Source organism: Pteropus medius, unplaced genomic scaffold, assembly GCF_902729225.1.
Source record: "Pteropus medius unplaced genomic scaffold, Ma_sr-lr_union100, whole genome shotgun sequence".
Classification (NCBI taxonomy): Eukaryota; Metazoa; Chordata; class Mammalia; order Chiroptera; family Pteropodidae; genus Pteropus; species Pteropus medius.
In genome coordinates, this window is record NW_024346667.1 from 19571725 (window position 1) to 19584135 (window position 12411).

The window sequence follows — 12411 nt, forward strand, 5'->3', positions numbered from 1 at the left end:
CTCCCCTCATGTCAGCTGGCCCCCTCCTGGGCTGGGCACCTCAAAGACAGCTTCGGCCTGGCCACCTTCTGTGGTGTTTACTGAGCATTACAAAACTCTCGTGTCCTGTGCTCTGCTGCTCTCTCCATCATCCTGCAGCTCTGGACTGCTCCAGCCAGCCTCCTGCGGCAGAAGGATCTCGGCGAGAAGCAGGTCCCGCTTGTCTCCATGTCTCGTGCATCTCTTACACTTAGAGGGACGCGTGTCAGGTCATCCCAGGAATTCCCTCGCTGTGCTCTGGTGCAGGCAGAGGGGCAAGCAGGCGTAAGGTCTGTGAATTCTTGCAGCTTCGCAGGTGCGCAGGCGTGGGAAAGAGCCCTGTCTCTCCTGTCAGGGGCGTGATCTCGGTGAGCTTGTCTCCCGCCGCTCACCCCTGGTTTGGATGGGGGTGGTGGAAAGGAGCCCTGTGGAGAAGAGAGGAGAAATTCACTAGCACCCCACTCTAGGCCAACAGCTCACCCTTCCGGGGAACCCCTCACTCCACAGAATTTGATTATAAAGCTCTCATTTTCATAGGAATCCGAGGTGAGAAAATGAGATGGCTCGTGGGCGGCCCCCTTCCTGCTTTTCGTAATCAGACGTCTCTGTGTCCGCTTCTTTCTGCCCGTGTTCGCCAGTCTCCTCCCTGGCTCCCTTGCACACTTAGATTTGCAGGTGGCTTTGGTTTGCTCTGACACAGACCTAACTTTTATGATCTGGCAGCTTGATTCCCTTCAGATCCCTACAAGGGTCCGACCCTTCGTATCCTTATAGCTAACGTGGGCTGTTCATGCAGGCTTCTCGTGCTCCTAGGAATTTAAGCACTGGCACACAGTCCAACAAACCTGATCCTCCAGATTTGTTATGCTCCATCACTTGGGCCTTACTGGCTTGTGTTCAGAAAGACTTTCAGGAAAACAGCTTCTGCAGCTACTTTCCCTCTTTGCTCCAGGATGGATCAAAATCAGTTCATGTGACTAGGTGAGAACAGATGTAATGGCATCTCTTTTGTCCACATTTCTCTGCAAGGTGTCCATCACAACAATATTTTCCCTAGTCTTCTAGCCGGTTGGAACGATAAGAGCACAACGTGTGTGTGAGATGCTGTCTGCTGGTGCTCAGCATCGCTGCTGCCCTCTGTCTCTCCTCTGTTTTACTGGGGGCGGGAAGTCCAAAATTTGCATTTGCAGACTCCCTTGTTAACTGCTTTCCAGGGAAAGTCTGTCAATGGAAGGCACTTGTGGGAAACCAGAAAACACAAGATAGAGAGCAGCCTCTCTCTGTTTCTGGCTCAGGAAACAGAAGCAGTATCAAGTGATGGTAGGCACTGGCAGTGTCACTTGAAGCTACAGTGACAGAGTTTCAGAAACCATAGCAGGAGTAAGTGTGGCTTCAGCTCAGGTAGCAGCTGTCCGGTCTTTGGAGAATTCCCACCCCCTTATCCTATTGTATTTCTCCAGTTCTGCCAACACATTTGTAACCAATTCACTGCATGAAACCCCAGTCTACTCTAAACATCCAGAGCCGTTTCTGTTCTCCTGATTATTGACTGACACCATATGCAAATTACCTCCCGATGCAGACAGACTCAGATCAGAGTGTGTCAGCTGGACAAAGGTGCTTGGACAGGGGGCCACGGACTTCTGAAGCCAAGCTCTGCTCTACTCAACCTTGGCCACTGTGGTTTTTATGGCTCAGGTATGACCCTTAATGCCACCAACCACATTTGTGTTTTGAAGCTGACACCTAGTCACTGACCCTGACCCCACGCCTCAGTTCCACCATTTGCTCATTAAACATTCAGCTGCCACTTTTCTGGTATTGGTCCCTAGTCCTCTCTTATTTCCGGCTTCCTGTGCCCAAACATGCAGTGTGCAACATTTCTATTCTAAAAAACTCGGCAAGAAAAAGACAAATAACTCAATTTTCAAAAATCGGCAAAGGACTTGAATAGACATGTCTCTAAAGAAGATCTAAAAGTGGTCAACAAGCACTAAAAGATACTCAACATCATTATTCATTAGAGAAATGCAAATCAAAACCACAATAAGATACTACTGTACAGTCACCAAGATGGCTATAAACAAAAAGACAATAACAAGTTGTGGCGAAGATGTCGAGAAATTGGAGCCCTCATACACTGTTGTTGGGAATGTAAAATGGTGCAATTACTAAGCAAAACAGTATGGTGGTTCCTCAAAAGCTTAAACATAAAGGTACCATAAGGCCCAGCAATTCCACTGCTAGGTATGTATACCCATGGGAATTGAAAACATATGTCCACATAAAAACACATACATGAATGCACATTACTCATTCATATTAGCTCCAAAGTGGAAACAACCCAAAGGTCCATCAACTGTTGAATGGATAAGCAAAATGTGGCATATCCATTCAATGGAGTATTATTCAGACATATAAAGAACAAAGTTCTGATATGTGCTACAACATGGGTGAACACTGAAAACATTACACTGAGCAAAAGAAGCCGGACACAACGGCCAGTTATTGTACGATCTATATGAGATGCCCAGGAGAGGCAAATTCACAGAAACAGAAAGTAGATTAGTACCCCTCCGAGGCTGTGGGGAGGGGAGAAGGTGGGCGTGACTGCTAATGAGTGCAAAGTTTCTTTTTGGGGTGATGAAAATGTTCTGGAATTAGTGTTGATGGTTACTCAACTTTGTGAATATACTAAAACCCACCAAATTGTACTCTTTGAATGGATGAATTTTATAGTATGTGAATTACGTCTCAATAAAAAATATATGAGAAGAAAAGATGAATCAATGGGGCGGTGGCTGGGGTTTCATGAGCAGGTTGTTTGAGGAGCTACATCAACTGGGTCCCAAATCAGCCTAAGAATCTTCTTAAGTCTTGAACGGTCACAGTCCCTTTTAGTCTGGGCCGGCTGTTCATTTGGTAGTATAACTCCCTGAAAAATAGTTGGCTTTTTATCTATTTGATTCAAGAATGCTGCTGTCTCAATAGCCTTACTCAGACACTTACTATTATTTATTTATATTATTTGTGTCAGTTTCAGAGGTAGAGAATTTGGCCGTTATGGGACTGATCAAAGCAGGGCCCTTGGTTAACAAAAGAAGATTTCTGGATAAGGTAACTTTCAATCAGACACCTGACTTCTCAGCACCTTTTAAGATTAAGAATTAACATTTATTTTAGTGCTAGGCTCTGTTCTAAGCACTTTGGGTATATTTACCCATTTAATTATCACAACGATAAACAATAAAATGAGATATTTGATAGAGTAGGAAGCCGAGGCATAGAGAGTTTAAATAATTTGCCTGGGTTTATACATCTGGAAAATGGCTTTGCTGGGAGTCAAACCCAAGGTGTCTTTAATCCCGTACCTGTACTTAAATAATGTTAAATAAACTTACTGATTAATTTTGGAAGACAAGGCAGTATGCTTGTCTTGATTAAATTTATTTATCAAATGGATTTAATGCAGTTTAATACTTTTTTTAAAAGCAATTTTGACGACACCAAGAGGCAGCATTCTCTTTGTCCACCAGAGGGCGCTTCAAGCACAATTCATGGTTCTCAGTCTCAAGGTTCTAACAGATTTGGTCCGTGCAATTATCTAGGGCTGACAGCGGCCAGCCTCACACAGTTGTCCATCTTTGACACAATTCAAAGGTGTTCAAGTCACGTACGAAGGAATCACCACTCCAAACGGGTTATAGATACGAGAGGCACTAAAACCGATGGAGTTCTGCTTAGTACAGTGTTCTGTTTGTGGCTTTTATAAAGGAGAAGAAGCCACACGGAGAAAAATACGTAAGTCTGACTCGCGGTGATGATTCTTTGTCCTGTGAGGGGGATTCCAGAATGAGAGCCTAAGTTGGATGTCCCGCAGGCGCACACCAGGACAGGGTGATGGGCATGCGCTGGCTGTGCAGTGGTCTCCCTGCAGGAGGAAGATGTCAAGACACGTTTGGGGCTAAGATGTGGCCGCTGGACTAAGACCCCCGGTTGCTAAATAATAAAATCAACCCTTAACACTCATGCAGAACTTCAGGTGGGGAAGACGTTTTTGTGATAAGCCAAAAAGGGGGAGATTTGTTAGGGCAGCCCTGGTGTGTTGCAGGTAGTTAAGGAAGTCACAGATTAACTGTTTCATTGGCCTTTTTCCTTGTGTGTATGTGTATGTGATATTACCATCACCACACAGGCAGTCTGTGAAAAATTTGCTACACCGAGATTAGAGAAATACAAAAGCAGGAATTTTCAAAACTACAAGCGCGCACGTGAGCGCGCGCGCGCGTACACACACACACACACACACACACACACAGGAGGATAGCTCAACAAAGACATCTTTTCTGATAATTTTTTATGGCATTGACCATCACTTTATAGATTTGAGTGTCTATTATCTGGAGAAAATGAATATTAAGTCTGCATGGAAAGACTTTAAAATCCCAGTGCAAACTTTCAAAAACCCCTGGGGTTGAAAAGAAGCTGAAAAGACGTGTTCTCCAACCATTTTTCAATGCTTGAATCATCTCTGTGTCAATGCCCCCTAAAGGTATTCTGGCCTATGCCTGAACTTCTCCATGCTGGCAGTCACATCTGCAAGGCATCCCCTTCAATTTTGAGTAACTCTGGCCATTAGAAAATAAAGTCACCTTTCACTTCTAACTGCTAATCTCAGATTTTTAATAAGCACTGCTAGTATTTATTAACATTGGGTTAGATGGCTAGATGTTCTCTTATTTAACCCTTAATGTATCTCTATGGGTGTATTAGTTAACTTGGGCTGCCATAACAAAATATCATAGACTGAGTGGCTAAAAAACAAATTCATTTTCTCACAGTACTGGAGGCTGGAGGTGCAAGATCAAGGTCCAGCTGGTTTGGTTTTTGGTATGCATTCTCTGCCTGGCTTTTAGACGGCTGTTTCCTTACTATGTCTTCACATGGCATTTCCTCAGCGTGCGTCGTTGGAGGGAGGTGGAGAGGGGAGACAGAGGGCTGGAGGGGGAGCGGTGTCTCTAGGGTCTCTTCTTACAAGGGCACTAATTCTATTGGATCAGATCCCTGCCTTTATGAATTCATTTAACCTTTATTACTTCCTTAATGGCCTCGTCTCCAAACAGAATGTCACTGCAAGTTATGACTTTGATGTATAAATTCGAGGGAAGACACAAACATTCAGTCCATAACAGTAGAGTAAATATTAGTATCATTATTTTACAGGAAAGGAATCCGTGAGGAATTGATTTGCTTTCTCATGCAACAAGTGTCACAGTTGGGATTGAAACCAGATCTGCCTGACTCCAAAGCTGGGCGCCTTCTGCCACATTGCCTCACGTTGCTCATTCTTGGAATAGAAAGCCAGTCCACCTCGGACTTGAGGCAACCTGATGACAAGTCCTTGCAGTTCATTATCCAGCCCAATTCTCAGAGCAGGAGACTTGGTAGAGTTTGGGGCCGCAGCCCTGTCCAATAACAAAACATGCATTTTTTTTTTTTTTCTGGACGGGTTAAATCGAGTGCACTGGCCATGATAATCAAAGATATAGTACATGAGTTTGCCAGGGCTGCCATAACAAATACTACAGGCTCGGGGGCTTAAATCAGAGATATTTACTTTCTCACAGTTCTGGTATTGATATCAAGATACCTGATATCAAGGTATCAAGGTTTCTTCTGAGGCCTCTCTCTCTTTGCCGTGTAGATGGCCATCTTCTCCCTGTGTCCTCACAGCATCTTTTCTCTGTGTGTGTATGTCTGTGTCCTAATCTCCTCTTCTCATAAGGACACCACAAATGACCAAGGCCCAGACAAATGACCTCATTTAATCTTAATGACCTTTTTAAAGGTCATAGCTGAGATACTGCGGTTAAGACCTCAACCCATGAATTTTGGAGAGGACACAATTCAGCCCTTAACACTCATGCATCTTCAGAGTCCTGACCAACAGAGGGCGCTAATGTTTGCAGTCCTGCCCCCACGAAGGGTCAAGCCAGATCAGCAGGCTGCCTCGCAGAGAGCTTCTGGAAACGCAGCTTCTCTTGGGAGTACCCGTTTACTTGCGTCCTCCATCCACTTCCAAATGGCAGTGAAAGAAAAAGAGAGAGACAGAGCGTTTAATGTAATAAAACGCAGTGCTGGGATCGTTTTTCTGTTACCAGAAAACATTTTTTTCCTCCATTCGATAGCATCTCTCAATATTCTATTTGCTTTTTCTCCTAGTGCTTGCCTTCTGTCCCCTCCCGTCTGGCATTACCATCAGTGAGTTACATAAATTGACCTCCTTACCTATAATTACGCATCGGACAGCTTGCCCTGGTACACAGGGTACACACTGTCCTCTGTAAAGGGCTCAGAGTTATGAAACCGATCATACCAGGACTTTAGAAATATTTGGAGAAAGATACAGAGCACCCATGAGGTCGCCACACCGAAGCAACCCTTCCCCCTTGCATAGTGCTCGTGGTCTTTTAGTCACATGCTTATATATTTTGTTCAGTATCTGTGAGGGTCCAGGTGGGAAAACAGAAACGATATTCGTTGCTTCGACAGAGAAAATCCCCACAGAGAACTAACCAGGAGTTGGAGAAGTGACAAGGCCAAAAGGAGGAACTAAGGTGACACTCGGCCAGAAACAACGGCAGGGAGCAGCTATGACATCTAGGGCCTGGCGAGGAAGGGGAGGGGGTGAGATCATCAGCAAACAGGAACTTGGAGGGGCGTCTCTGTGGACCGGGGCTCGCTCTCTGACGAGGGGCCACCCGTGGCTGGTTCTGGACATTTGGAAAGAAGACAGAAGCAGAGCGGTTGATGCCAGGGCTCCGTGGGGCGTGCGGGGAACGTGGGCGGACAGCGCGTGGCCCTTTTCCTCCGCCAGCCTTCTAGTTTCCTTCTCCTGGTCCCTCTGGTGGAACCTAACGGAGCCTGCTGAAATTTAGTTTGCAGAGTTCCAGTCCTAGCCTCACAGAGCAGAATATGAAGTGTGATTTGGAAAAGATAAAAGCGTAATATTACAAATTGCCTCTTGGGTACTCAGTAGCCACATACACAGCTTTCTACACACATTTGAACTGCTGAATGACAACAAAAACATTTTTTATGCTTCCTCCTAATCAGACGCAATGATCTTTCATGTAAATAAAGTTGCTGTGACTCTGGCCTCCTCCCCACTTTGAGGAGAACCCGAAATCTGAAGAGCACCTCCTCCTGGGAGTCAATTATGGATGGCATCCATCTCTGAGTGATGTCTATTACTCCCCAAATTTAGTTAGAGTCCTCCTGGAATATTCTGTAACCTAAACAATAAATTCACAATATAATGAACTGCTGCCAAGCAGCTGCTTGGCCTTCCCAGGAAAAGGTGGCATAAGACAGATCTCTATGATTGACAGGTTAGGCAGTGACAGCAGCTCTGTCAGCCTTGGTGGAGAGAAGCCCATGTTAGTGGGTTCAGGCATAGCCCCAGTTGTGGATTGAATGTTTGTGGCCCCCTGCCTCCAATCCATTTGTTGAAATCTAATCCACAATGTGGTGCTATTTCGAGATGGGGCCTTTGGGAGGTGATTAGGTCATGAGGGTGGAGACGTCATGAATGAGATTAGTGTCTTTTGAAGAAGAGGCCAGAGAGCTAGCTCACTGTCTTTTCACCACATGAGGTCACTGGCAAGAAGGTGGCCATCTTCAATTTGAAAGAGGGCCCTCATCAGATCTTGAATGTTCTGGCTCTTTGATCTTAGACTTCCAGGCTCCAGAACTGTGAGAAATGAATCTTTGTTGTTTAAGTCACCTAGTCTATGGCATTTTGTTATAGCAGCACAGACTCACTAAGACAGCCTCCACCTCCAACACCAGAGCCTCTTGCACATGCACATATAGAGAAAGAGCTGGGTGGCTGGGAAAGTGGTCGCTGACTCTCACCAAATTATTAAGAACCTCCACTGCAGTGATGCCCTATAATTAGCATTCATATGGGATACATATATCTCCACACCCCATGCTCATTCTCAGAGATCCACCCATATACGTCTTGTCACCAGACAGCCTTGTCACCAATTTTCCAAACCTGTTCTTTCTAAGTCCCTGTCCAACCACCAAGCCATCAGCCCTTCCCCGTGAACCAGAGTAGACTTGTGCCACTGGCTACCTCTCCAAAGAGGGCAATGCATGTTCTGATCAGTGTTCTTCCTGACTTTTTTCAGAGACACTCCTGAGTGGGTTATAGTAAGCAGCAGTCTATTGCAGGGGCACATATTGTACGGATCCAGCTGAAACAAGGGCAGAGCCTTTTCCCTTCTCAGTCAATGAGTCCCAAGCAAATCCGCACAAGGTTCTAAGAACAGACTGAATGGGAGCAAATGTCAAGGGAGTCTGAGATGTTTGCTCATGCAAGTACCTGTGCCATTTCTACCTGGAAATGTGCATCTTTGATGTTATGACTCAGTGTATTGGATAATACCGGTTCATGATGGGACGCTCAGGACCATAACCATATGCTATCCCATGGCTAGGTATTTGGTCCCTATCAGGCCCAGAAGAAAGCCAGAAGCCATTTCTCAAAAGGAGAATATTTATTTGTGGATGAGGACAAGGTTTTGCTCATAAACCTTAAGGTTCTGCACTATGACTCCTCCATTGAAGCTTGTCACAGGCTTCATACCACAGTGTCAGTTTCCATAGAAACTTCATGCATGATGGATCTTCTGGGTCATTAGAGGCAAGCGACAGAGCAGCTTGCTCTGGTGCCTGGGCCTGCTGCAGACACCCCCCTGGCCTCTGGTCTCTACTCAAAACCAGACGCCTGCTGGATCAGAACAGCACATTTAATGTGACATGTTCCCTTCTTAAAAGAAAAAAAAAAAAGACTTGCTAAGCATTATCATCTTTTTTTCCCCCCCAGTGGCAAGAGGTAAAAGGGGCAATGATGTGTCTTCATTGTGGAGAGGGTATCCCGACACCTGCTTTGACCACAGGACTCATGTCTCATCCTCTGGTTTGCATTTGTCTTCTTACTAGGGCAGCGAAGGTACTTGCTAGGTATTTCTTGGGCATCATGTCCAATCTGCGTAATGTCTTCAGTACAGTGGGCCAGCATGATTTTTGTGGGATGTCAAGACTATCAATATTTCTACCCTTTGGCCAAATTTGAAGGTGTACTGTTGGCTCCGCCAATCAAAGCGGATTGCCTCTGGCAGTCCTTGGAAGCCGGCATGGAGAAAACCAAGCATCTGCCACCTACGTCGAGCACTGCACACGAGATGCTGTGAGTTGTTTGGATTTGCTCCAGGCAAGTTTTCACACGTGGAGCAGCAGCTGCCCTAGAAGCCAACACCCATTTAAGCCTACAGTAACTGACATTCTCCGAGATCTAGCCACCTCCTGGCAGGACAAACAGACCTGTTAGAAGAAAAAAGTGGTATCACTAGTCCTTCTTCCTTCAAGTCTGTCAGAGGCACCAAATTCTGCAAATTCCTCTCAGGATGTAGCACGCTTTGGGTTTACCATCCAAGCAGAGAGGGGATGTTTCTGGGACTCTGCTTAGTCCTTCCTGCCATAGTAGCTCTCACCTTATGGGCCAGAGAGCCGATGTGAGAATTGTTCTAATTGCACATTCGGGAATTGAAGAAATGACTGTGAGGAAGGGCTTCGGACCTACTGGGCCCCTGTGACTTAGACTTGAGCTAAAATTCCACTGGTCAGCTTGCCGTTCATTATAATGCCCCACATTGATTTGTGGATCACAGAGATGTTTCAAGTCCTTAGGAATAAGCATTGGTTCTAAGCCAGTGTCTTATAATACCCCCAAATCTGGGCAGTCTCCTTTCCTAGTGCATTTGTTAGGGTTACATGACTTTTGGGAGAAGGCTGGAAGGAATATATACTTGTGACAATGTTGCGAGGTCTTTCCTGAAGGTGACCTAGTCTCCTCTTTAATTGCATTGAATGAAATGGATTGAATATAGAAGCTGGAGTAAAAGCTTTTTCCATTGTAGTGACTCAAGCCAGATTTCCCAGCCCCTCCCTGATCCCCCAAATGTTTCTCTCTCATACCCCACCCCCTGTTTATTACCTTTATGGAATGTATCACTTTTTATACCCGTAATTCTGTTTGTTCATAGTAGAAGCTAGTAGGGATTCATGGAAGTATTTAGGCTACTGCGGCGAGAGAAATAACTGAGCTTACAATCCAATACTGCAGGGTCTTAGCTGATGTCTGTTAGGCTGATGACTAAGTAGAAAGCATGCCAATACCTTCATTTTATTGCCCCAAGCATGTTTGCTCTTGTAATTCAATTTCCAGGGAAGCAGCTAGAGTCAATTCCTTGGAGATTCCCTGAGAACTGGATGAACAACCACTTCCACCTGTGCTGTCCACCTGGTGAGTGACAGCAATGTCTAGAAGCTTCTTTGAAGGGTCGCCATAGTTAGGGCTGTTGGACAAAGAAAATATGCTAATGTCTTCATTTGAGAAGCTACAAAACTTTGAAAACAAATTTTCTGAAGGAGACTTAATACAACTTGGTGTGCTTTTCAAAAGTTGGAAGATGCTCTGGAGCTTTGAAGCTGGCTCCAAATGATGAGGGCCAACATGTGGATGCTTTTTTGAATGCTGGCTATCCAGGGATGTTAGTGCCTTCCATGTCCCTGCCATGAGGCTAAAAATAAAAACAAAAGATACCCTTTTGCTCTCGGGAAGCAAAATGGCAGAAACTAACTGCAGCAGATCCCTTGAAGTTTAAGGAGAAATAGAGGTCACACTTTTAGCCCTTAGACAAGGACACTAATGTTTGCATATTTCTGTCTACACTTGTTATAGCTCTAATGAAGTCCATTTTTCTTGCTTAAAGCTCATAGCACAGAGCATTGCTACTAGTTTGTTAGTAGCAAATGGACTTGCTGTGTGTAAAGTAACAAATTTTTGCAGCATCAAGGAGAACCGAGGCATGGCGCTGTGGCATTAATACTCATATTTTGGAGCTCCTGTTGCAGACCTCAATTTGTTAAAATGTTGAGTATCTCATCTCAATTTCTGGGAGATTCAGGGAGAACCAAGTCATACAGCTCAAGTGTTTACTTCGCATTCTAGACGTTGCTAAAAACATTTGTCAGAAAGGGATACAGTTAAAAAAATGCAGTTATGCAGGAAGCTCACGCTATATCACCCGATAAAATTTGTAATTAGTGCAGATGTGTCTACAAAACACACAGGATTTTGGTCTGGATTTAATGCAATCTCAAGAAAAACTTTTCAATACTGCAGTAGGCTTAATTTTTATTTCTGCCGATAGAAAATTCATAGTCTTGTGACTTATTTCTTGGCAGAACATAAAAACACAAGAAATTGTTGGTGTGGATTCGTTGACATTTCAGGGAGGATTGCACAAGACTCAGAGCTTTGATTCCAGGCTTCGATAATATGAAATCATTTAAAAGCTTCTCAGAATGCTCATTATAACCAGCTTTTTTTTTAAATTTTTTATTTTTTATTTTTAAGTTTTAGTACTACTATATTTTATAACAATAGAAAGTAGCTGGAAATACTACATGCTAACAGAAAATGTGATACACAACCCGGGGGGAGGAGTCAGTGGGAGAGCGTGGCGGAGGCCACTGGTTTAGACTAAGAGCCTTTCCATATCTGCTGAATGGATTGGATCTGCTGCTCCAGCTGTGAACCTTCTTCGATGGTGACGGAACAGGCAATGACAGGTCTGGAGACCCCACAAGCCCGCCCTAGGGCCTGCTTGGAGCGCACAGACACGTGGGGCACCTTCTTGTCTTCGCACAGCAGCGGGAGGTGCAGAACAATCTCCAGGGGCTCAGTGTGTGCAGCCATCACAATGAACCCAGAGATGCTCCTGTTGAGGGCTTTGTGGCCTCACTGGTTCTTTCCAAAGCCGCTTGTAGTTACGTGACTGATGAACGAGGTCCAATAGCTTCTTGGCGAGGCAGGCATCTGCGAGAGGGTAGGCCTTCGGATTGACACCCGCCTCAGTCATGGCTGCGGTTACGTGGTCTCGCTTCTCCTCATCATAACCAGCTTTTAAGCGTAGTAAATTAGTTTGCTAACCACTATTGTTTTAGTATTAAAAAGGTCACACAGATAATTTGGATTGTTTGCTCCTGTAGATCTCTAGAACTTACAAATAGAACTTAAATTACAGTTCTAGAAATCCAGACCAATGTTGAGTTAATAAGTTAGGGTCGAGTTCAAGTTAGAGTGTGAGAACACACTTGTCCCTTCTATCAGCCACAAGACTTTGCCTTTCTCATAGGAAGTACATTCACACTGGACACCTGGAACGGATTCCTTATGACTTAAGGAAGAGCTGAGAAATCAGCGTTTGGAAGTTTCTTTCCTTGGTGACTATGATTACGGCTGAACTGCAACAAGAT

At 44.8% G+C, this 12411-nt stretch overlaps 1 pseudogene; it reads right to left on the reverse strand.

The window, feature by feature from the left end:
* Positions 1–11630: 11630 nt before the first annotated feature.
* LOC120613498 (NHP2-like protein 1) lies at positions 11631–12014 on the reverse strand (annotated as a pseudogene).
* Between the last annotated feature and the right edge of the window lie 397 nt (positions 12015–12411).